General features: G+C 46.9%; 1 protein-coding gene across 4 annotated transcripts in view; it reads right to left on the minus strand.

The window, feature by feature from the left end:
• GNG12 (G protein subunit gamma 12) overlaps positions 1-22108 on the minus strand; it is a 115824-nt gene that overhangs the window by 92546 nt on the left and 1170 nt on the right. Inside the window, exon 1 of one of the 4 annotated variants that reach the window (XM_058538270.1) lies at positions 9944-10057. The exons of 1 other annotated variant lie outside the window; for it this stretch is intronic. The gene's annotated coding sequence lies outside the window, so the exon portion shown is untranslated. Of the gene's footprint in view, positions 1-5520; positions 5560-9943; positions 10058-22108 lie in introns of those variants that run through there. 2 more of the 4 variants (XM_058538266.1, XM_058538269.1) reach the window with 2 other exon arrangements.

The following is a 22108-nucleotide window of genomic DNA, read 5'->3' on the forward strand; positions in this document are numbered from 1 at the left end:
CACCAGGTGTCTACTTCAAATGAGATGGAATTTATCACATCTAACACAGTACCAACACACAACAGGTAGTTAACATTCTTACTTCTGTTCTCTAGCACCAGTGGTCCAGTCAGGAACAGGAGCAGCAGCATCACCTGGCAACTGGTTAGAAATACAGCTTTTCAAGCCTCAGCTCAGACTCTCGGGCTCCCCTGGGGGTGGGCCCAGCACTCTGTGTCTTAACAAGCCCTCTGGGGACTTTGGTGCTCACTAAAATTGGAGAACCACTGCTCTAGAGGAATGATTTTCAACTTTTTTTTCTTTATAACCAGAGGAATCCTTTTGAAGAAAGGTTCTTCAGAAGCTTGATTTGTGAAACACGCAAATTTGAAACAGCTCTGATGGTCCTGGGTCAGCAGTGCTCAACGCGCACCCCTGGGTCCTGCCTCGTTTCCCGCAGCAACACGGAGGGACCTTGGGGGCAGGAAGCAGTGGTCTTGGGCACAGCTACAGATACTACAGTCTTCGGTGGCACCACTGAAAGAATTAAATGACTCAACCAACACTAAATCATTCAGCCATAATTAAAAGGCAAACCCTGCCGCAGTAAAAGATCGCTTCCTGGGGTCTCAGGGGCATCTGCGGCCAAGCCACTTCACACTGGGTCCCCCTCCGGAGTCCCCCTCCGGAGTCCCCCTCCAGCACCGCTTTGCTGGCCCCACTCGGCTGGCTTTTGTGATGAGGGCAAACTTCTCACAAGTGCCAACCCAGCTGCCTTTCCTTGGCCCCAGCTTCCTGTCACACTGCCTGCTACCCAGAGCAAGCTGTACCCTACCCACACCAGGTCGGAAGACCCACTCCTTCTGCGGTAGCAGAAACACATTTTATGCCTTGATAAGAATTTGATGGCCGACTCCTGAAGAGTGGAGGTCCCCGTGAGCTGTGGGCACGCCATGGAGAACCGCTGCCTGGGGACAGGGTTTGAGAACACAGATGCAAAGGAACAACCACAGAGACAGTCCTGAGAGGGTTTGTTATATCGAAGAACACGCGGCACCACGTAGTCCACACGGCACTTACACAGGCTGGCGGAGAAGAGGAGCAGAAGAAAGAAAGGCTGACAGGAGAGCCGCAGGTCCCCAGAGAGGGGATCCACTTTGGCTTCTCAGACGAAACAGCTGACTCTGGAGTGACAGATTAGGGAATGCCGAGTTAAGCAAGATTATTGTGAAAACCTTGCATCCACTGATCAAATCAGTCATCCATCACCAGGACCAGCTCGTATTTCATAGGGGCTGTAAGGACTACTGTCTCTACTCTGACAGGAAGGATCACCTTGACACAGTCAAGTTTATCAGCTACAGCATCTAGAGAAAAAAGAACTCAGCCACAACTCGTATCAAAACTAAAAATATTTCCAGACACCAAAGACTACTTTTAAAAGAATGCTTGCAAAGGGATCTCCTCTCACTGATCTTCTTATCTGAGCCTTTCCCAGTGTCACGGCGGGGGGCAGTGGGTGGGCAGAACAAGTGTTAACCTCGGGTAACAGATGAGGCAGCTGAGGCACAGAAAGGCTAATGCTCTGCTAAAGGTCACACCGCTGACCAGTGGAAAGCCAGGTCTGCAGCCACAGTGAGGCCTTGAGAGAGATCTAGGCCAACCTCCTCACTTTAGAGAGGAGCCACTGTTCATCCAGAAAGTGGGTGAGGGGCCCAGGGAGAGTCTCCTGGTTTGGCACCAGGCCAGCTACACCTGCAAACCGCCCCCCCCCCCCCCCCCGGAAGAGAGAGCCTCTCACCTGGGGAGAGCAAGGCAGAGTGAGGACAGGCCTGTACTCCTCCTCAACGTCTCTATAGCCACTAGCCACAAGTGGCTGTATAAAGTTAAATTCTAATTAATTAAAATTAAATAAAGAAATCCAACTTCTCAGTTACACTAGTCACATTTCGAGCGCTCAAGAGCCACATGTGGCTGGGCTACCACAGTGGACAGAGTGCACGTTTCCATAGCTGCAGGAAGTTCTATTGCACAGAGCGGCTCAAAAGCACCCTGTTATGACAAGGATGTGGCTGGGTGGAACCGGAGTCCCAGGGATGCCACCAATTAGTTCTACGAACTCAGGCAAATCTCTGGGCCTCCACTTCCTCACCTGTAAAAAGCAGAAGCTGGACTCCATGATCACGATGGCCCCTGTCGCTGTTACCTCCCATAATTCTGCACCTAAAACCCCAGACGGCAGCTGCCGACTCGACCCGCTCTTCTTCCCTCTGACTCCGTGCCGGCCTTTCATCAGATTAGGCAAGAGAACGACGCACTTGGACTTGATTGTTTCCTGTAGAAACGCAGTCACTGAATGAGAATTAAACAGCATCCTTCTCGTTATTTCAAGAGTTAACATAAGAACAATCTCTCCAAATCTGCCCCAGGAATAACAGCTGAAGATACCAAAGAATCCCTCCCCAGTGTCCCTCCCATGAGGACCTACGGGACAAATCTGTCGGAGTTTAGGGCCAGAAAAAAGTGTCTTCCCTTTCACCACAGAAGAAAACCACATTGTTCACTCTGATTTGGGGGATGGTATTGGCCTCTCAGAGGATCAGATGCTCAGGTGTCAGTCAATGCCCAGGCACGAGGCCCTTCTCCACGCACCTGGAACAAGGATGTCTGTGCACAGAGCTCCACACCCCTCCCAGGCTGCGGCTCTACCCCCACCCCCAGCAGAGGCCACAAGGAACACTTTTTGAAAGTACAGCCTGAATGATAACATGTTTAAAAATCAAACAGCTCAATGATCTTCCCATTATACCACCCTGTAGAAAATATAAATTCGGAGTACCATGAGAATAAAAAACACCAACCTCAAATCATGGAGCTGAACAGAATTACTTAACCTGGCAGAATTTGCAGAAGCTGGTGTGAGGGACCCTTACCATCCTCCTTCCCACCATTATCTCCATCAACCTCTCTAATTAAGTTAATTAAATTCCAATTAATTAAAATAACAATGACAAGCATTTGCTGCACATCTATTTTGCTCAGCGTCAGGCCGAGTTCTAAGCACTTTATTAACCGATGTCTCACAATAAACCCCGGAAGAAGGCGCATTATTATCTCCATTTCCAGGAGAGGACACTGAGGCAGTGAAAGGTTAAGTAACTTTGGTCAAGGTCACACAGTAGCAAGTGGCAGAGCTGCGATTAAACACTGCTGGTCAGGCTCCTGCTCTCTGTCACTACAAGGGCCCTCTTTTTAATACAGACATTGAACACTGTCTCACCTTATAAAGTAAAAATTAAAAAATATCTTTAGAAAACATTACAAAAACATGCAAAGTTAAAAAAAAAAGGAAAAGTACTTTAGCAAACACAGCTTCCAGATCTGTCCCTAGCACCCCTGACAGGCTGCCAGTCCCGAGCACTTCCTGTTTAGAAATTCTGGAGGATGCCAACCCTGGAATTCTGTCACTTGGTTCCAACGTTTACTATAAACTTCCTCAGCATTATTTTCTGATGAAATAACCAAAACGCCTACATTCAGCGCGACAGTCCACCAAAGGCATATCAACAACTAGCAAAACTGTTCCTACATCTTGAACAAAGGCAAGTCACAAATAAGAGAGAGACAGTGGAGATGGGAAGTGAGAATTCCAGTCTTTGCAGCTGTTACGAGTCAGTTTAACAGCAAATTTGCACCACTGACTGCAGGGCTCATCACAAACACAGGACCTGCCAGAAAGTGCTCCACTTTATCTTCTGCGGACTCTCTGTCCTCACAGTGATGCCGACTCCGCTAAGCCTCAGGTTTGACAGTGCTTTCATTTATGTTTTATATGCTTATCAGGACAATCTTCTGTGGACAGCAAAAGAAAAGTCTCTGAGAGGTACTAGAAAATTAACACTTACTGAGTTACGTGTGTTTTCTTAGTGCTAGAGGGCAGCACGGTGCAGTCAAACGGGCAAATGGGTTTGAATTCTGGCCGTGCTCCTCGTGAGCTGTGCAGCCTTGGGCAACCTCTCTGAGCTGTAGTTTCCTCTTCCGTATAATGACTAATTATACTTTCCTTAACAGGGTTGGAATGCCTGGTCGAGAGCAGGCACACAAAAAGTTACTTCCCTCTCCTTCTCATCATCAAAGTTGGAAAAAATGAAGTTAGTTTCAAAATCAAGTTTCACTCTTGAGATTTCATTTTTCATTTTTATTCAGTTTGTGACCATAAGAGTTCCCAAGCGACTCCCGCTTTCAGATGCTTCTGGAAAATGTTACAATTCAGAAGGCTTCCTGCTCTCATGGGAGAATGCGGGAAATCTACGTGGAGCCGACATTCAATCTGAACAAAACCTCCCTCAATAAAGAAAACCGTATTTGTCTCCAGCAAAACAAACCCACAAACCATTTCCATGAATGTGAATCTACGGGCACCTACCCTCTCAAACTTTCCCTTACTACAACCCTGATAAAAACAAAATGTGCGTTGGACATAAGACAAAATGAATGTCGACCACTAAAGCCATCTCTAGTCAAAATTCACGAGCCTACATATGTCCCTCAAAACAATAATTTGCTCCTAGGCTCCACACCACGAACCTGGCCCTCAGTAACTCGCATGTCACAGAATCCCAAGATTGAGCTGTCACAGGAAAACTGTCCACAAGGTGGAGGGACTGTCACAAAGACAGGCCTGGGCCAAGACCCCATTGGCACCGTCCCTCGTCCCCAGAGCTGCTGTACTGTCCACTGCGGGTGACTGTGTCAAAATGGGGACGGAGACGTTCTCCCTCAAAGGACACTCCTTTTTGTTTCAGCTAACAGACCACACCTATAACTGGTCACAAGTAGGAAGAGCTGGATTAGACGGCTCAAGGGCAGAGCTCAGCGTGTGTGGAGGGAGGGGCCCTGTGGGCTGACATGCAGAGGGAATCTGTGCCGCTCCCAGACCCCACAACCAGAGGAGGAAAATGAGCTGGACTCCCTAAAGCTCATGGCGGCCACAGCACGGCTTCCCCTGTGCCAATGATCTGCAGCGCAGAGACTTAGCAGTAACTCAGCAGCACGAAGGCGGCCCTCCCACCCTCCCGGGGCTCCCACCCCTGACTGCGCTGGAACCACCTGGGGGCTTTCCGAGAGCCGGCCTCACACCCGAGGGCTGACCTCACAGGTCTGGCTGCAGCCAGGGCTACAACTGTCAAAATCCCTCCCCAGCTGATTCTACTGTGCAGCCAGGTTTGCAAGCCACTTCCCTGGTCTCTTCTGCTATCAGGCTGCCTGAGCCCCTAGATCCCATTCCCTTTGAGAATTCTTTTTTCTTTTTTTCCTAATGAAAGACAAGAAAAAAGATAAGCTAGTGTACGAAGTCCTAAACTTTAAATGTTTTTCAAGATGAGAAAGTTCGAGGTCAGAGTCCTTGGTGTGAAGTCATCCCTCTGCCCTGCCCCATAATAAAGATTACAACCCAACCTAAGCGATTAGAGCACAGACTATACTCCTGAGAAGAGTGTCAAGAGTACCCCTTCCCAAGAGGGTAGGAAGGGAAATGCTCACGATGTTTATGGCGGGGAGAGGAAGTCCAAGGAACAGCTCCACTGCCCTTTGGATATCCTTACAGGAGCTTTCCCAACTCGCCCACTCCCTGACTTCTCTGGGCTCCTCCTCCTCGACTCAGCCCTATAGACTAGTTACAAATTACTCTTAGGCAAGGCCCTCCTGCCTCCCTCCTTTCTCCTCCAGCCTCCAGCTCAGGCGGCCTCCGTCCCCACCTCCTCCTCAGGTCTCCAGGTGGGCCCTCACCGCTGAGGGTGTGACCCATAAATACCAGCGGGGCGGCAGTGAACAAGATGGGTGGGGAGGGAGGGTGTGTCTCGAGGTCTCTCCAGGCCTGGTTCCTGCCCGCTCAGCCGTCTTGGGACAGCGGACAGGCGGGGCCCAGTGATAAGAGCCTCTGAGCCTGGCCAGCACCACACAGACCCCCAGCTCCCAGGGTAGATTTGACAAGGCAGCACAGAACAGGAAAACAAGAGGCCTGGGGTTCTAGTCTCACCTCCGCCATGTGCTAGCTCCATGACCTTAGGCAAGTAGCAGAAATCTTCTAGAAAGAATCTCAATTTCCCCATCTGTAAAGTAGAAATTAATATTTGACCAGTGTTTTAGTCCATTCAGCCTGCTATAACAAAAATACCACAGACTGGGTGGCTTAAACAACAAACATTTCTTTTTTTTGAGGAAGATTGACACTAAGCTAACATCTGTTGCCAGTCTTCCTCTTTTTTTTTTTCTTTTTCTTTTTTCTCCCCAAAGCCCCAGTACATAGTTGTATATCCTAGTTGTAGGTCCTTCTAGTTCTTCTATGTGGGACGCCGTCTCAGCATGGCTTGATGAGCGATGAGTAGGTCCGAGCCTGGGATCCCCACCGGCAAACCCTGGGCCACCAAAGCAGAGCATGCTAACTTAACCACTACGTCACGGGGCCAGCCCCCTAAACAACAAACATTTATTTCTCACAGTTCTGGAGGCTGGAAGTCCAAGATGCAGTCGCTGGCACATCTGGTGTCTGGGGAGAGCCTGCTTCAAGCTTCACAGACAGCCATCGTCTCACTGTATCCTCACAGGGTGGAAGGGGCCACACAGCTCTCTGGGGTCCCTTTTATAACGGCACAAATCCCATTCATGAGGGCTTCACCCTCATGACTGAATCACGTCCCAAGGATCCCACCACCTAACACCATCATATTGGGGATTAGGATTTCAACATATGAATTTGGGAGGGGACACCAATATTCAGTCCATTAACAACCAGACTCCTCACAAAACTTTTTGAAAAGAGGTGCTCAAAGATTATTTTAACACAGTATAAATTCTCTAAACACTCTGTGCGCTAGACACTGCCTATCACTGCCCATATAAAGATGAAAAATGTCACTGACTTCAATACAGTACACTCTGGAGGAGAGAGAGAAATCTGGCAGGTAAGAGTACCCAATTCCATGTCATAATCAGCGTGCTGGTTGAGGAGCAGGCCACTGGAAACCCAGACAAGGGAAAACTGAAATATGTCCAGAGATGGGGGTCAAGAAGAGAGCAAAAAGGTGACTGCAAGAGTGACATCCTCTAACATTCACGGAGCTGTAGATATCAGGCACGGTTCTAAGCACATGATGTATAGAATACTTTCAGGTGAACCTGAAAACTGCCCGTGAGGTAGACAGGTATTTCAGAGATGAGGAGCCTGAAGTTCAGAAAATGCTACGGTCTGAATGTGCATTTCCTCTCAAAATTCGTCTGTTGAAATCCTAACCCCAATGTGATGGTATTTGGAGGTGGGGGCTTTGGGAAGTGATTGAGTCACGAGGGCAGAGTCGTCGTGAATGGGATTCACGCCCTTATAAAAGAGGCCCCAGAGAGCTCCCCCTCCTTCTGCTGTGTGAGGACACAGCTGTCCATGCAGCAGGAAGGGCCCTCATCAGACACTGACCTGCCTGTGTCTTCATCTTGGACTTTCAGCCTCCAGAACTGTGAGAAACAAATTTCTGTCATTTATAAGCCACCCAGTCTATGCTATTTTGTTATAGCAGCCTGAAAGGATTGAGACAGAGAGGTGGTCACTCAAAGTCCCGCGACTAGGGAGCGGCAGAGGGGGACTTTGGCCCTGGGCTCGACCTCAAGACCTTCATCTTTGGCTGACACTGCCTCTACTTTAACCGTGAAACCATTTGTGACCTCCTCAGGCCCTTGCACCCCCCTCAGCCCGCCAAGGCAAAGCCAGGCACACCCTCCTCTGCACTTTCCCACTTCTCTGCGCACACCGCTATTTAACAGTCCTGTCCTATCTTCATTATTTGTTTTTCTCTGTCTCCTCCATTGGTTTGGCGGTCCTTAAGGGTAGGAATAGAATGCAGCAAGTGCCTCGTAAACAGTGGTATTTAATAAATGTTTTCTTTCCTTTTTTTTTTTTTAATTTATTTTTTCCCCCAAAGCCCCAGTAGATAGTTGTATGTCATAGCTGCACATCCTTCTAGTTGCTGTATGTGGGATGCGGCCTCAGCATGGCCGGAGAAGCGGTGCGTCGCTGCGTGCCCGGGATCCGAACCCGGGCCGCCAGCAGCAGAGCACGCGCACTTAACCGCTAAGCCACGGGGCCGGCCCATAATGTTTTCTTAACAGATGAAAGAAAGAATGAAGTTGTGCTAGGTTTCAAAAGACAGGCAGGAATCACTGGGTAGCTTGAGGGAACTTTCTCAAAAGTAGAGGCAGCACCTTATTCTTCCTTACGTCCCCAGAGCCTGGTGCTCAGTGTTGGTGCTGAATGAACGTGTAATAAACACTAGGCTGAGGAAGCGGTGGGAAGAAATCCAGAGAGATTTAGGGCTACGCAGTGAGTACGGTGCCCTGGTCAGTGTCAATCAATGAGCGAGGGTGTGTGCGACGCAGAAGTGCTTCTCCAACCATCCGTGGTGAAAGATCAGCGTTTTTGGTTTTATTTCCAATTCATCATGAACCAATACTTTTATAAAAATGTAATAAAAATAAACTGCTAGAAAAATGAAATATAAAACGCAAGTCCAATTTCTCACTAGATTTGAAGGATGTAAGACGACTGAAACTCTGAAACTGTCTGGATATGCACTGGCGCTCTGAAACTGTCTGGATACGTACTGGCCATGTGTACTTACCTGGGTGCAGATGTTAACAAAGTTCCGTCTGCAGACCAAGCGTCCTGGCGCTGGGAGGGAGGGGATGGTGTCGGGGGCAGCAGGAGGGAGGAGCTCTGGCTGTGCAGTCAAGGACCGTGGGAGAGTGATGCCCACCGAGGGCTTTCTGTGCGCCAGGCACTGTCCTAAGTGCTCCACGCACATTATCTCATTTAAATTTCACAGCCTATCTGTGAGGTAGTGCTATCATCACCCCCATTTTAGAGATCTGGAAACTGAGACACAGCAATAAATAAAAGAAGCACAGCCAGGCCTTGAACTGGATAGTGTGAGCCCTTTACCACTGGATGTGATGCCTTTGGGAAGCTGCCAGACAGGAAGTGACCTATTCAGATCTACATTTTAGAAGAATCACCCTGGTGGCAGTGTGGAGGGTGGAGGTCAGTCAGGAAGCCATGGCGACAATCCAGGCGAGAGGCAGTGGGTAGAGGAGGGCAGTCAGGAGGTGGACGAGGCAGGTGGTGGCTGTGGCCGGGGTGACTGAGCTGGACGGAGGTGAAGAGGAGGGAGGGGTTCAGGTGACTCGCGTTCAGAGCTTGGCAACCTGTGTAGACGGGGATGTTTTGCACTGACTTAGAGAAGGAGGAAGAAAAGCAGGCTTTGATGGGGAGATGATAAGATTGGTTTTCAACAATGTCTACCTGATTCTGAAGAGCGTACGACAGACAATGTGCAGTGTGTCTTGGGAAAATTCTAGAGACTGTGATCTTCAAGTAGTTTGCTGAATTCAGGTGACTACTATTTTCACTCCAGTTCTGGTAAACCACTCTCCTCCTCTTCCACTTGCCCCTTTGCCCTGGTGACACTTAAAATAGCTTAAAAACCAGGAGTTCCCCAATACTACACTTTCCTCCCTCTGAAAATCACACACAGTACATAAAAGTGTTCTGGTCACCTACGTGTGTGGGCGGGGGGGGGGAGGGGGCTCCCACACATCTGAGCAATTCTCGGACACCAGCAGGGTGCACTACAAGTCAACTCAATTTTGACACTGTCTACTGGAGAAGCATCAGATTCCACAGGTTAAGGGCTCAGTCCCACAAGACTGCCCCCCACAACCACTTCAGACACCAGTCACAGGCCAGGTTGTTGCCTGTGCCTCAGACCGATCGGCTATAGATCAGAGACCCAACAACCCCTTACTTGGGTTCCGTTACTTCGATAAAGTGGCTCACAGAAATTTGCGACAGCAGCTCCTCGGGTTCACTCAGAGAAACATGTTACTTCCTGGATTGCTAGCTTATTATAAAAGAATATACCTCGGGAACAGCCACATGGAAGAGACGCATGGGGCAAGGTCTGCGGAAAGGGCGTGGAGCTTCCGTACTCTCTCCAGGTGCGCCACTCTCCCAGCACCTTCACCAACAGGAAGCTCTCCTAACCCACTTCCTTTTGGGTTTTTATGGTGCTTCATTACATAGGCAAGATTGATTAAACCATTGGCCATTGGTGATTGATTTAACCTCCAGCCCCCCTCCCCTCCCGGGAGGACTCGGGGGTGGGACTGAGAGTTCCAACTCTCCAATGACATGGCTAGTTCTCCTGCAAACAGCCCCCATCCTTAGGTTCAGTCCAAAAGTCACCTCATTAACATAACAAAAGACACCCTTATCTCACTTAAGAAACTACAAGGGTTTTAGGAGCTCTGTGCCAGGAATGGGGTGAAAGACCAAATATATATCTCTTATTATAAATCACAATATCACAATATTGTTCATAGCTGTATCCTCACAGAGTAGGTAACTGATAAATACTTATTGAATGAAAAAATCATCTTTGTGCTTATTAAAAACTGAAGAAAGGATGAAAGACAGGACTTTTGTCCTCAAAGAGCTAAGCAGTTAACAGCAAAGAAACATCTGAGTACAAGAGAGACGCGTCAGAGGGCAACGTCTTCTTCCCCTTCCAGGAGGCCACTCCTCCAGCCCACACACCTGGTGGACACCTCCCTGTTGCACTTTTCACACGGCACCACCAGGGACCGTGGGGCAGGTAACACGACGCCTGGAGAGCACAGACCCAGAGTCAGATAGGAGTGGATTCAAAGCAAGACGCCACCACCACTCACCCCTGGGCTCTTGAGCAGCACCCACCCTCACTGAACCTGCCTCCCCCTACAAATGGAGCCAGCGTCACCCACCTCAGAGGGCGACGGCAAGGCATAGAATGTGTACGTAAAGCTCTCAGCACAGGTTGGTAGGTAGCTGTCACTTAAGGAATAACTATCATCATTGTCATCCAAGTAACTGCCGACACGCTATACTCTCTCAATCAGTGTTTGCCAAATGCATTTAACTGTGAATGCAAATAACTCTAACTGAAATTAAAGGTGTTGGGTATTATGTGGGCACTATGACTGTAATATCAACTACAATGGAAACAAGAGTCAATGCCTGAGCACTTACAATTAACATGCCGAGTGCTTTATATACATCAGTAGCTCCTTTATTCCTAAGCCAAAGATAGTATTTCATCAATTCTAAGAAGCATATTTTGTTCACATTTTAACATCCCTGATACTGGGATGACTCTGTGGTAGGCAGATTGGTCTCCCAAAGATGTCCATGTCCTAATCCCTGGAACCTGTGAGTATGTTACGTTACATGGCAAAAGGGACTTTGCAGATGTAATTAACGTTACAGACTTTAATATAGGGGGAGGAGCCTGGATTATCCAGGTGGGCCCAATCGAATCGAAAGCCCTTAAAAGTACAGAACTTGCTCTGTCTGGAGACAGAGGGATGGAGCAGAAGGGGACCTCAAAGAGATTCCAGGCATAAGAAGCACTTGTTGCGCTGTTGCTGGCTCTGAGATGTAGGGTCCAAGTGCAAGGACCAGAGAGAGTCTCTGAGAGCTAAGGGTGGCCCCCAGATGACAGCCAGCAAGGAAACAGGGACCTCCATCCCACAACTGCAAGGAACTGGATTCTACCAATCCCTTGAATGACCTTGCAAATGGGTTCTTCCCAGAGCTTTTTTTAATTTTTATTTTATTTATTTATTTACTTTTTTCCCCCAAAGCCCCAGTAGATAGTTGTATGTCACAGCTGCACATCCTTCTAGTTGCCGTATGTGGGACTTGGCCTCAGCTATGGCCGGAGAAGCAGTGCGTTGGTGCGCGCCCGGGATCCGAACCCGGGCCACCAGCAGCGGAGCGCACGCACTTAACCACTAAGCCACAGGGCCGGCCCGCCCAGAGCCTCTTAATAAGATTTCAGACTTGTAAAACCCAGAGCAGAGAAACCAGCCAAGCCCACACTGACTTGACCTACAGAACCGTGAGATAATACACGTGTGTTGTTTTAAGCTTCTAAATATGTGGTAATCTGTTATGGCAGCCACAGAAAACTAATACACTCTTAGGGTTGATGTGGGTTATAGTTGCACTGGCAGCATTTTTCTCTTAGTCGCACACAGAATAATGGCACATCTCGTAATTGATGGCATCTTAGATTTGTTGAAATCTGGTGTTGTTATCTCTGTTTTGCAAATGGAGGCTCTGAGAGGTCAGGTGACTTGCCCACGTGACTCAGACTGCAAGCTCGAGCTCTAAACCGCCATGGGCAGTCAGAGAGCATGCAGGCCGGAAAATCCTGCCAAGAGGCCAAGGAATGGCTACCAGGACCGCCCCAGGCCCGTGTCTGACAGGGGATCCCTAACACAGATGACCACAAAGACCCAGCGGGGTCCAGAGGGTACCCACCCTCAGGAACGTTCATTCCTCCACTATCGACGGAGTACCCCAAGGTGCTATGTACTCTCCTAGGTCCTGGGGATGGAACAGGGGCCTGTGTGTAGGGAGCTGGCACTACAGTGGGGAGATCAACACGACAGCGACAGAAAGAGAGAAATGCTGGACGAAAAACAAAGCACCAGAGAGCTGACACCAGCCTCACAAAAGGAACGACCCACAGACTCAGGAGCTTAAAAGAGAGCGCGTTGGGCCTGGAAGATAGATCCTCCTTTTTGGAGCCTTCATGGGCTGCTACTACATGTAGGATTCTGAGGAGAGTATGTTGTTGCTGTGGGGTTTTCTGGGTTTGTTTGTGGCTTTTTTTGTTGTTTTTTTGATGGAGATGTAGGCTAAGTTTAAACAGGACTCCCTCATATGAATTTCTAAAAGCAAACCAAAGAAACCACAGTCATCTTTTCACTAAACTATAATTTCTCTCTCTTGGTGGACTTCACTTTTAAAAAGACGAAGATTAGTTTATGTTAAGATAGCATCCCAAGAGCTGACTGAAAGATCACCTCAAAAAGAAAGAGGATTCTGTGCCACTCCAACACCATGCCCTTCGTGGAATCCTCAACCCTGGCCGCCCTCCGACGCTGTCCTTTCCCTTGTCTCTTCTCTCTCACCTTGGAAACAGAGTGGACAGGTCTCTGACAGTGAAACCAAAGGGAGAACAGGAGCCTGATTCAGCAGACGAACAAAAGATACGGCGTGTGTAACCTTTCAGGAGAGGCATGTAAATGGAAAACTCTAGATTTCTTAAGAGATTTTGCAGGAAATGCCATTGGAATTTACATATTCTCAATCTCTCTTGTTTTTTTGAGAGGGAGAAATTCTAGACTAGAAGTTCATGCTCATAATGGTTTTGGAGAAGCCCCAGTTTAATAATACCGTTAGCCGAAAACTATTTACAAATCAGACATTAGCAACTGGCATAAAACTCTGCTTTCCACTGCTCTCCATCCCGCACTGGCAGTTTGGCAGCCCACTCCACCCTCAGGCCCAAAGGAGCCATCACGTTCTTAAGTCTGTATTGAAGAGGTTTTGACAGCGATGGAGGCAGAGGCTTGCTTCAGGGGGAACAGTCAACAAATGTCCACAGCAAGATCGACAGGCCACGACAGAGCACAGGAAGAGACGTACAAAGGGCCCCAAACCTCCATCTCACTCATAACTCGAAAAATTTAAAGGACTCCAAGTTACCATTTCTCACCAACGAGATGAGCAAAAATAAAAAGAGCCGACACACTTCTCGCTGGCGGGGCCGTGGGGAACTGGCCGTCCAGCACATTGCCGGGGAGAGGGCAAAATGAGTCAGCCCTTCCGGGGGGATTACTGGGCCCCGTGATTCAGCAGGCCCACTTCTGGGAACCAATGCTTTAGGAACACCTGCACGAAAGCAAAACAACTTATTGCACCTTGACTTGCCCAGCATTGTTTGTAACAGCGATAGATGGAAGCAAGCCAAAGGTCCAGCGCTAGGGGGTTGGTCCAACACACTACAGTACGTCCACACAGTGGACAACCATCATGCTGTTAGAGAGGGAGGGAGAGAGATCTCGGGGACGCACTGCTCACTTTAGAAGCAAGGTAAAGAACAGTATATAAATTACCATCTTTTGTGACAGAAGGGGGAAGAATAAGAATATACATTCTAGTGTGCTTGTATTTCAAGTTGCAACCTGTAGCAAGTGTGGGAAAGGCTTGGATGGGGACGGGATGGGAGCAAGAGTTCTCAGTGTTTATCTTTTTACATACGGCTGTGAGGTTTTCTTGGACCATATAAATACATGACCAATTTTTAAAAACGAAGAGAATGTATAAGCCATTTTTCGCAGGGGTATGAAAAACAGGACAAGACCAGCTTGGAAGACACAAAACTAAGGAGGAGTTCGGCTCAGAAGGGTCTGGGAAGCCTGGGCTGAGGCAGGTGGGTGCTCACGTCGACATCAATAAATCCAGAGTTCAGGTGAGCACAGCGAGAGTGGAGGGTTGATCTCTGCCCTGTTTTATATCCCCTGCTGGGTGTGGGTGTCCCTGCGCCCCCCACATTTGTTACAGCCAGAAGGAAGTGAGAGAACTGTAGGTGACTGGGAGGAAAGACAAAAAGGCTAGGATTACCTCCCAGGCAGCATGCCAGGGGCATTTATTTGCTTTCCGGATTTGGAAAGTAATGGCTGAAGCATGCTGCTCATCAAATATTTGTTAAAAAAGAGGGCAAAGCATGTGCCGGAATATTCTGGTTAATTCAACGGAGAGATATTCCTGAAAAGTTGAGACTCCCGGAATTTTGTAAAATCAAATCATACTGAAAATGCAACAGGCAAGTTTGCTATCTAAAGAAATTCTGTACAGAAATCTTTGTCAGGAATTATTATCCTCTGCTCTTTTGGGCACCCGAGTTTGCCTAAGTCTGCATTTAAGGCGGTCACGTTTCTGCGCCTGTGGGCTGTTCTCACCAGGTGTGGTCTCTCCCTAAAGCAGCAGAGCACCAAGGTGGTACGCAGGCAGCACCTTTCTCTTTAGAGCGACTGCCTCCAGTTTGATCCGCTCGACATGGCCGATCTTACCTGCCATGTGGACTGCCTCTCAGCAGAGGAGCCAGGAAGAGGAAGTTAATTCTGAGAGTTGGCTCAGGATTAACTAAATTAACTAAAGGATCAGTGTAAAAGAGAAAGCATGTAAGAAGTGCCAGCTGGCACTGAGGGGGACACAGACAAACTCCCTTAGGTTTTGGTAGGTTTGGCAACAAGGCTCCCACTTCTTACCCTAAACTAGAAAAGTCTTTTACACAAGAGGCTCACAGGTGAGTTCCAAAGGCTCCTGCAGCCACTGGTCTTTGCATCCTGTCCCCAGGGGAGGGCCCACAGCCAATGAATAAATAACATGAAAGCCTCTGCACATTCCCAGGAGGCACCACTGCATTCCCCTCACCAGGGGCTCTACAAAAGGGGAGCAGGGACCCCCGGCACGGATCAGGCAATACTGAGATGTTGTTGGTGTTGAACTAACAACACCCACAACACCGCAAGTGCCTGTCTTTACCGGCCCCTTAAGAAACGATGACCTGAGGAGGAAGAAGCCTATCACAGGGAAGAGGCACCTCTGAATGTGTGTTTCCTAGCAGACACAATCAATCTTACTTTTTTGATTAAAAAAGAACCCTGGCTCGTGTGCCCTGCTGGCACACACTGCAGAGAACATGGTTTCAGTCCTTCACCCCACCGGCACTTGTCAGGCGCCTACTACGTGCCACAGTCTGCGGCTAGCAGCATTTAGAGGGTTACTGTGACTGACGGGGCCTCGAGACACAGAGCTGCTGCCGGCCACGTCATGCCTTCGTGTGAGTCAGAAAAAGGCAAGCCTTGCCCAAGTGGACCCAGCCTTGCCCGCCTGATGGCGTCAGAGAGAAGCGCCCCTTCCTTCCGCACAGGCAGTTCTAGCCCAGGACCATGGTTTTTTGAGCAGATTTGAGTTCTCACTTGTTTCCTTGGAGAGATCTTCTTGTGCAGTGAACAATCTGTACCAGAGTTCAAGGCAGCCTGTCAAGAAACCACAGTCCGATCTTTCCGCTTCTTGGCCAGACATCCAACCTTCCCCTGACAAGCGTGAGGAGACAGTCATGGCCTTATCCACCCATGTGAGGCCCACGGTCTGATAACTCACAGGGTTTCAGTAGTCTAGGTACAGGACAGGCACCAAGTCTGCTCGTTTCAACACTTTTCCAATCTGCCCGAGATTCTGGTTGAATAAACCTGGTGTGACGGTTTTATATCAATAAAGTCCTCACTAAGCCTCAATAAAGTCCGGGCAGCTTTTGGAGTTTGATTCCTCTTTCCATCCTTAGATATACTGAGCTCATGTTGAGAGCTACACTCTGTGGCTCCTCTGCAATAATTTCTCCCCGAAAAGCAGACACAACGTGAGGTCACTGCAAGCTTGGGGTCTTAGGCAAAGGGTCCCAGTGGGGGCTGAGGGTTTAACGTCCAGTGCTCAGGGACATCTTGGCTGGCTGCATCTGCAGCTAAACAAAAGCCTGATTATTCTACATCAGTCAAGTTAAGATTCCACCCCCAATGGGCTCATGCAGGTTTGCACACAGCCATTGGAAATGAAGGCAACTCTCTATATGTGGAATCCAAGTGCAGAGATGACAACTGATTCAGAGCCCACTCCAGTGAGCATCTGTGATGACGCCAACCCAAGCTCAACCAGAACCTACGCTTCTCTCATCAACCAAAGGGGATCCTCTGTCAATTATGTGACATTGACCACAGGGGAACGGTAGTCTATTCTGCAAGAGAGCACAGGGAACATGAGGCCTCACGACCCTCTGGCCCCAAAGTCACCACCTGCTTGCTTACCATCAACGAGTGTGAAAAATTACAAAAGATTCTTAGCAACTGATTCACTAAAGCAGAACTAAAAGAAATTCTTCTTTTAGCTACTAATTCTCCAGCAGAGTTACAAGTATCGCAAGTCTTAACAGTCTGAAACACCCCGGCTTTTATTATACAGTAATCCTCTGCAATGCAGACCCATTAAAAGAAGACAAAAACCCTTCTTGTCAGAGGATGGCAACCAGACACTCTCAGCTAAGCACTTTTACAACACCCAATAAAGCCTGACAGGATAAACCAAACACGTAAGTGACACCAGAAATGATTTTCAAGAGACTCGGCAATAAAAGAACAACCCAGCTAGAAGTAACCTTCAGTCACATCAGCTCCACTCTCTGCCCTGAATCCAAGCCACCTGCTCACCACTCTCCCCTCATCCCTGAGGGAGGACAGTGGGGAGGATAGGACCTGGTGGTAGGAGCTGGTTCTGGAACAGGACCTGGCAGGCCAGTGCCTTGGTCTGTACTCTCCGGGCCCTCTTTGGGAGTCCAGGGACAGGAGAGGTCGAGTTCGCAGAGCCCTGCTGGGGCTCTGAGGCAATTTTGGAAGCCTCGACTTCTGTGGCTGAAGAGAGGCGAGCCCGAGGGAAGGCACCGGTAATTCTCAGGGGTGTCCTCTCAGCTCGGAAAGGAGCCCTCTCCTCACGTTGCTCTCGGTTTGATCAACAGCTTCTCAAGGGACTTCCTCCATCAAGTTCCCCTCCCCCACATTTAGCTGGACCCTCCTCCACTGCAGCTCTTAGCTGAGTGCTGGGAGCATGGGACGTGGAGTGGGAACACTTCTCGGTCAAACGATGGTCTTGCCACTGAGGGAGCCTCAGCCTCCTCCTCTGGGCTGTTGTAAGGACTGAGCAAGATTGTATATGTAAATGGCTTAGACCTGGCCCAGGGTGCAGAACAGCTCAATGAACGGAACCACACACTTCTGCTAAGTATTTTTATCTATCAAAACTTCTTGTTCAACTAAGTGCACTATGTCTTCCTCATGGCTGTCTTGGAGGCATCTGACACGCTAAGGGTGCTGTATGCACACAGCTCGTCAATGCAGAGCCTGGATCTGGGAAGGGACAACTTCTACAGAGTCAAGGCTGGTGGACTTGGTCTATGTGCAGAATCTAATTTCAAAAATCTCTTAACATCAGTAATCATCAAGGAAATGCAAATCAAAACTACAATGAGATATCACCTTACATTCGTTAGAATAGCTATAATTACCAAGACAAAAAACAACAAATGTTGGAGAGGATGTGGAGAAAAAGGAATCCTCATGCACTACTGGTGGGAATGCAAACTGGTGTAGCCTCTATGGAAAACAGTATGGAGACTTCTCAAAAAATTAAAAAAGAAATACCATATGATCCAGCTATCCCATTACTGGGTATTTATTCAAAGAACTTGAAATCAGTGATCCAAAGAGATTTATTCACTGCAGCATTATTCACAATAGCCAAGACGTGGAAGCAACCCAAGTGCCCTTCTATGGATGAAAGGATAAAGAAGATGTGATATATATATATATATATATATATATATATATATATATATATATATTTATACACACACATACCCACAATGGAATACTACTCAGCCATAAAAAAAGACAAAATCGTCCCATTTGCAACAACATGGATGGACCTTGAGGGTACGATGTAAGCGAAATAAGCCAGGCAAAGAAAGAGAAATACCGCATGATTTCACTAATATGTGGAAGATAACAAATACATGGATAAAGAGGACAGATTAGTGATTACCAGAGGGAAGGGGGTTGGGGGTGGGTGAAAGGGGTAAAGGGGCACACATGTACGGTGACGGACAATAATCAGACTACTGGGGGTGACCACGATGAAGTCTATCCAGACACTGATAAACAATAATGTACATCCAAAATTAGACAATGTTGTAAACATTATGATCTCAATAAAATTACTGGGAAAAAAACCATCTCTTAGGAAGCTAAACCTACGAACATCTGAAAGGGCCTCTCTTTTACTTCTAAACAATTCTCACTATGAGGATTCTGACATTTAACTTGAGGACCTTCAACTGCTATGCAAGCTGGTGTTTTTTCTAAAACAACAAAATCCTGCTATTTATAGCTAATAAATCAGAGTTTTTGTTAACTGTTACACACAGGGATTATTTTTATTATATACACACACTCACCGGGAAATGGGTGGGGGAGAGCACCATAATCCCACCGTCCATCTGTCTGTACGTTCTTCGAGACTTTCTTTTCTATGCACAGTTCTACTTTTTTTAAACCTAGGTGTAATTGTAATAATGCACTGTAACTGTGCCCACTGCCCTTCCCCTACTGAACCCATCACAACACAGACTTCATGAATTACAGATCTTTACAAAGGTTCTCATAAGCAAGTAAAATGGGACTGGGATCTGGAATTAATTTGCTGAACAAATTAACACTGAGATTCATTTCACATTTAAAAGATGCAATGACAATTGCCTCATTCTATTCTCTTGCTTCGTAAGCACTGCTTGGCAGGACTTCTTAAATTACTGGGCTTTTTTAGATTTTTGGGAAACATTAAAATTTTGTATAGTTGTTTTCCTGTTACAAAAATAATACATGTTCATTATATAACATTTAGGAAGAGAAAATTTAAGTGATAATTTCACGTTAATATTTACTGAGCATGGACTAAGTGTCCGGCACTGTTCTACATGCTTTAGATAGATTAACTCCCTTATTCCTCACAACACCTCATTGAGGCACAGATATTAAGTAACTAGCCCACACTCTACCTAGAAGCATGAGCCAGGGATCCATCACTATGCTATGATGTTCTAAGAGTGAAAAGAATCAATAATTTATTCAATCCAGTCCTCCACTGCTTCAGAGTATAATGTCATAGGCGTGAAACGATTCATAATAATACTCTACCCTTAACAGTTATTTAAAAATATTATAAAGTGCCATCTCTGCCTCCCTGTGGAACAATCAGCAAAATGAGAAAAGTCTCCTGTGGCACGAGCTACAATTCTTTCTTTTTTTTTGGTGAGGAAGGTTACCCCTGAACTAACATCTGTTGCCAATCCTCCTCCTTTTGCTGAGGAAGACTGGCCCTGGGCTAACATCTGTGTCCACCTTCCTCTACTTTATATGTGGGACGCCACCACAGCATGGCTTGATAAGCAGTGCGTAGGTCAGCGCCAGGGATCAGAACCGGCGAACCCCAGGCCACCCAAGCGGAGCTCGAGAACTTAACCACTATGCCACCGGGCCGGCCCTCGAGCTATGATTCTGATCAGTCCAATCCTATGCACCTGAAGTGCAGTAAGAAAAAACAACAGGCGCTCAGAAGGGTTTGTTTTAAAGATGGAAGCATTTTTTAAATTTTGCAAATGATTCAATGACGTGATGAGCAGATTCCCTGAATTAACTGAACACCCATTCCCACAAAAATCCACAGTCACAACACTTTCACAGAACGTTTACGAAATGCTCCCGGTCAGTCCTCAACTTCTTTCAGCTTCTCTGTCGGCACTGGACATCAGTCTATGAAAAAGTAAATACCTGGATACCCTGGGGTTACATTTTTTCATACTTTAATTAAAAATCACACTTGATTAAAGACAAATACTTCTGTTTCTCGTTTAATTTCCTACCCAGGGCTAATAAACATGACTCTCTGAAATGTAAATTCTCTTTAAATTTAAAGATGATTCATGAACTGTTTCTGACTGCCTGGCTCTAAAAATATTATATGACTGTAACTTCAGCTCTAAAACTGTTTAACCCACTAACCGTAATTTTCATACCTCTGTGGTTGAAACATGACACACAAATGTACACAAATATTAACATATATCTATATAATATCTCTAGCTCTATCTATCCAGTTATCTATAAAATCAGGTAACTGCTATGGAATTTAAAATTGTGCTACCTAGCAATTCCAGAAAGTTCAAGCAGCCATCTTGTCATTTATCCATGGCCTGCTGCTAGAGTAAGCTAGATAAGTAAAATATCTAAAAATTTTGAAAATTGTGGGTTAGCAAAGTGTTCTCCAAAGATTGTTTCATATACTTTCGTAAAAACCCTAGAGGGAGAAAGCACTATAATCCCCATTTTACAAATCAGACTGAAAAAGGTTAAGTAACTAATATTCCCATCTAGGTCTGTCTGACACCAAACTCTTCTCTTCCAAACCAAGCCTCAGAAAAATGTTATTTGACTTCCCACAACTTAGCTCTCTAGATTAAGCTTAACTGATATATAAAACTTAAAACAAAAACAACACGCACAATACAAATCCAACACAATAAATGACATAATTCTAAATTTGAAACATTTTTTTTCTCTGAGAATAAAAACATAAAAAAACAAAACTGACCAGGTATCAGCTAACCATTTCTTCCAGTGTTTTAACTATGAAGCTCTTTGCCCTCACCACCTGACAAACCACCCACACCCTTTAACAAGTGACAACACCAGCCCCAGACCGCCATCCTCGTTGTTAGAGAGTCAGTCTTTCCAATGACACTGGAGCTTGCGACACAGAAAGTTTTTATAATATTAATCTTTTCAGTCTCTTGTGAAACAGAGATTCACATTTTTATGTATTTCTACACAAATCTAAATGTGATGGGGCTCAATACCTAGTCAATTACCTGGGTTAAACACAGTAAAAACACGACTGCATTTTTCATAAGGTCTAAAGGCCCAGTGGTTGGACTGTTGGGCATTTTTTGGACTGAAAGCAGGGTTTTATGGTGCTGGTTAACTGTTAGGGAAGGCAAAGAAGGGAAAAACATTTAAGTCCTTTTATCACCAAAGTCTCTGTAAAACAGTTTGATTACTTTTAAAAACTGTGTGTGAATCCTATGTTTGTTTATTGAAAAAGGGGCTTGCTAATACATACAATTTGGTTTTTGAAGAAAAACAGAACGGCTCCTTACTTGAATGTGATTGTTTTGGCAACAGTCGAGCCCAGCGCTGCCTGCCTTCCTGGTTCTCCGAGGTGAGGGCCACCATCCTGCCATAATTCACGCCTGGCCGAGGAGCCAGCGAAGGCGCAGCGTGGGGACCAGCGCTTTAAAAACACATCCAAACTCCGCTTCCAGAGCAGAGAGCACACAGACACCGACCCTGCCTCTGACAACATCCAGAAGATTCATTATAGACAATCTATTCGGAGGAAGCTACAACAGCCCCAGGAAATATAAACAGTGTCCGCAAAGACAGCAGGGGGGAGAGGAAGTAACTGATGGGAAGGAAGCTAATCCTGTGAGGCTGGTCCAGCGCCACGAGGTCTAATACACTCCCTCCCGGG

This window comes from Diceros bicornis, chromosome 4 (genome assembly GCF_020826845.1).
Source record: "Diceros bicornis minor isolate mBicDic1 chromosome 4, mDicBic1.mat.cur, whole genome shotgun sequence".
NCBI lineage: Eukaryota > Metazoa > Chordata > Mammalia > Perissodactyla > Rhinocerotidae > Diceros > Diceros bicornis.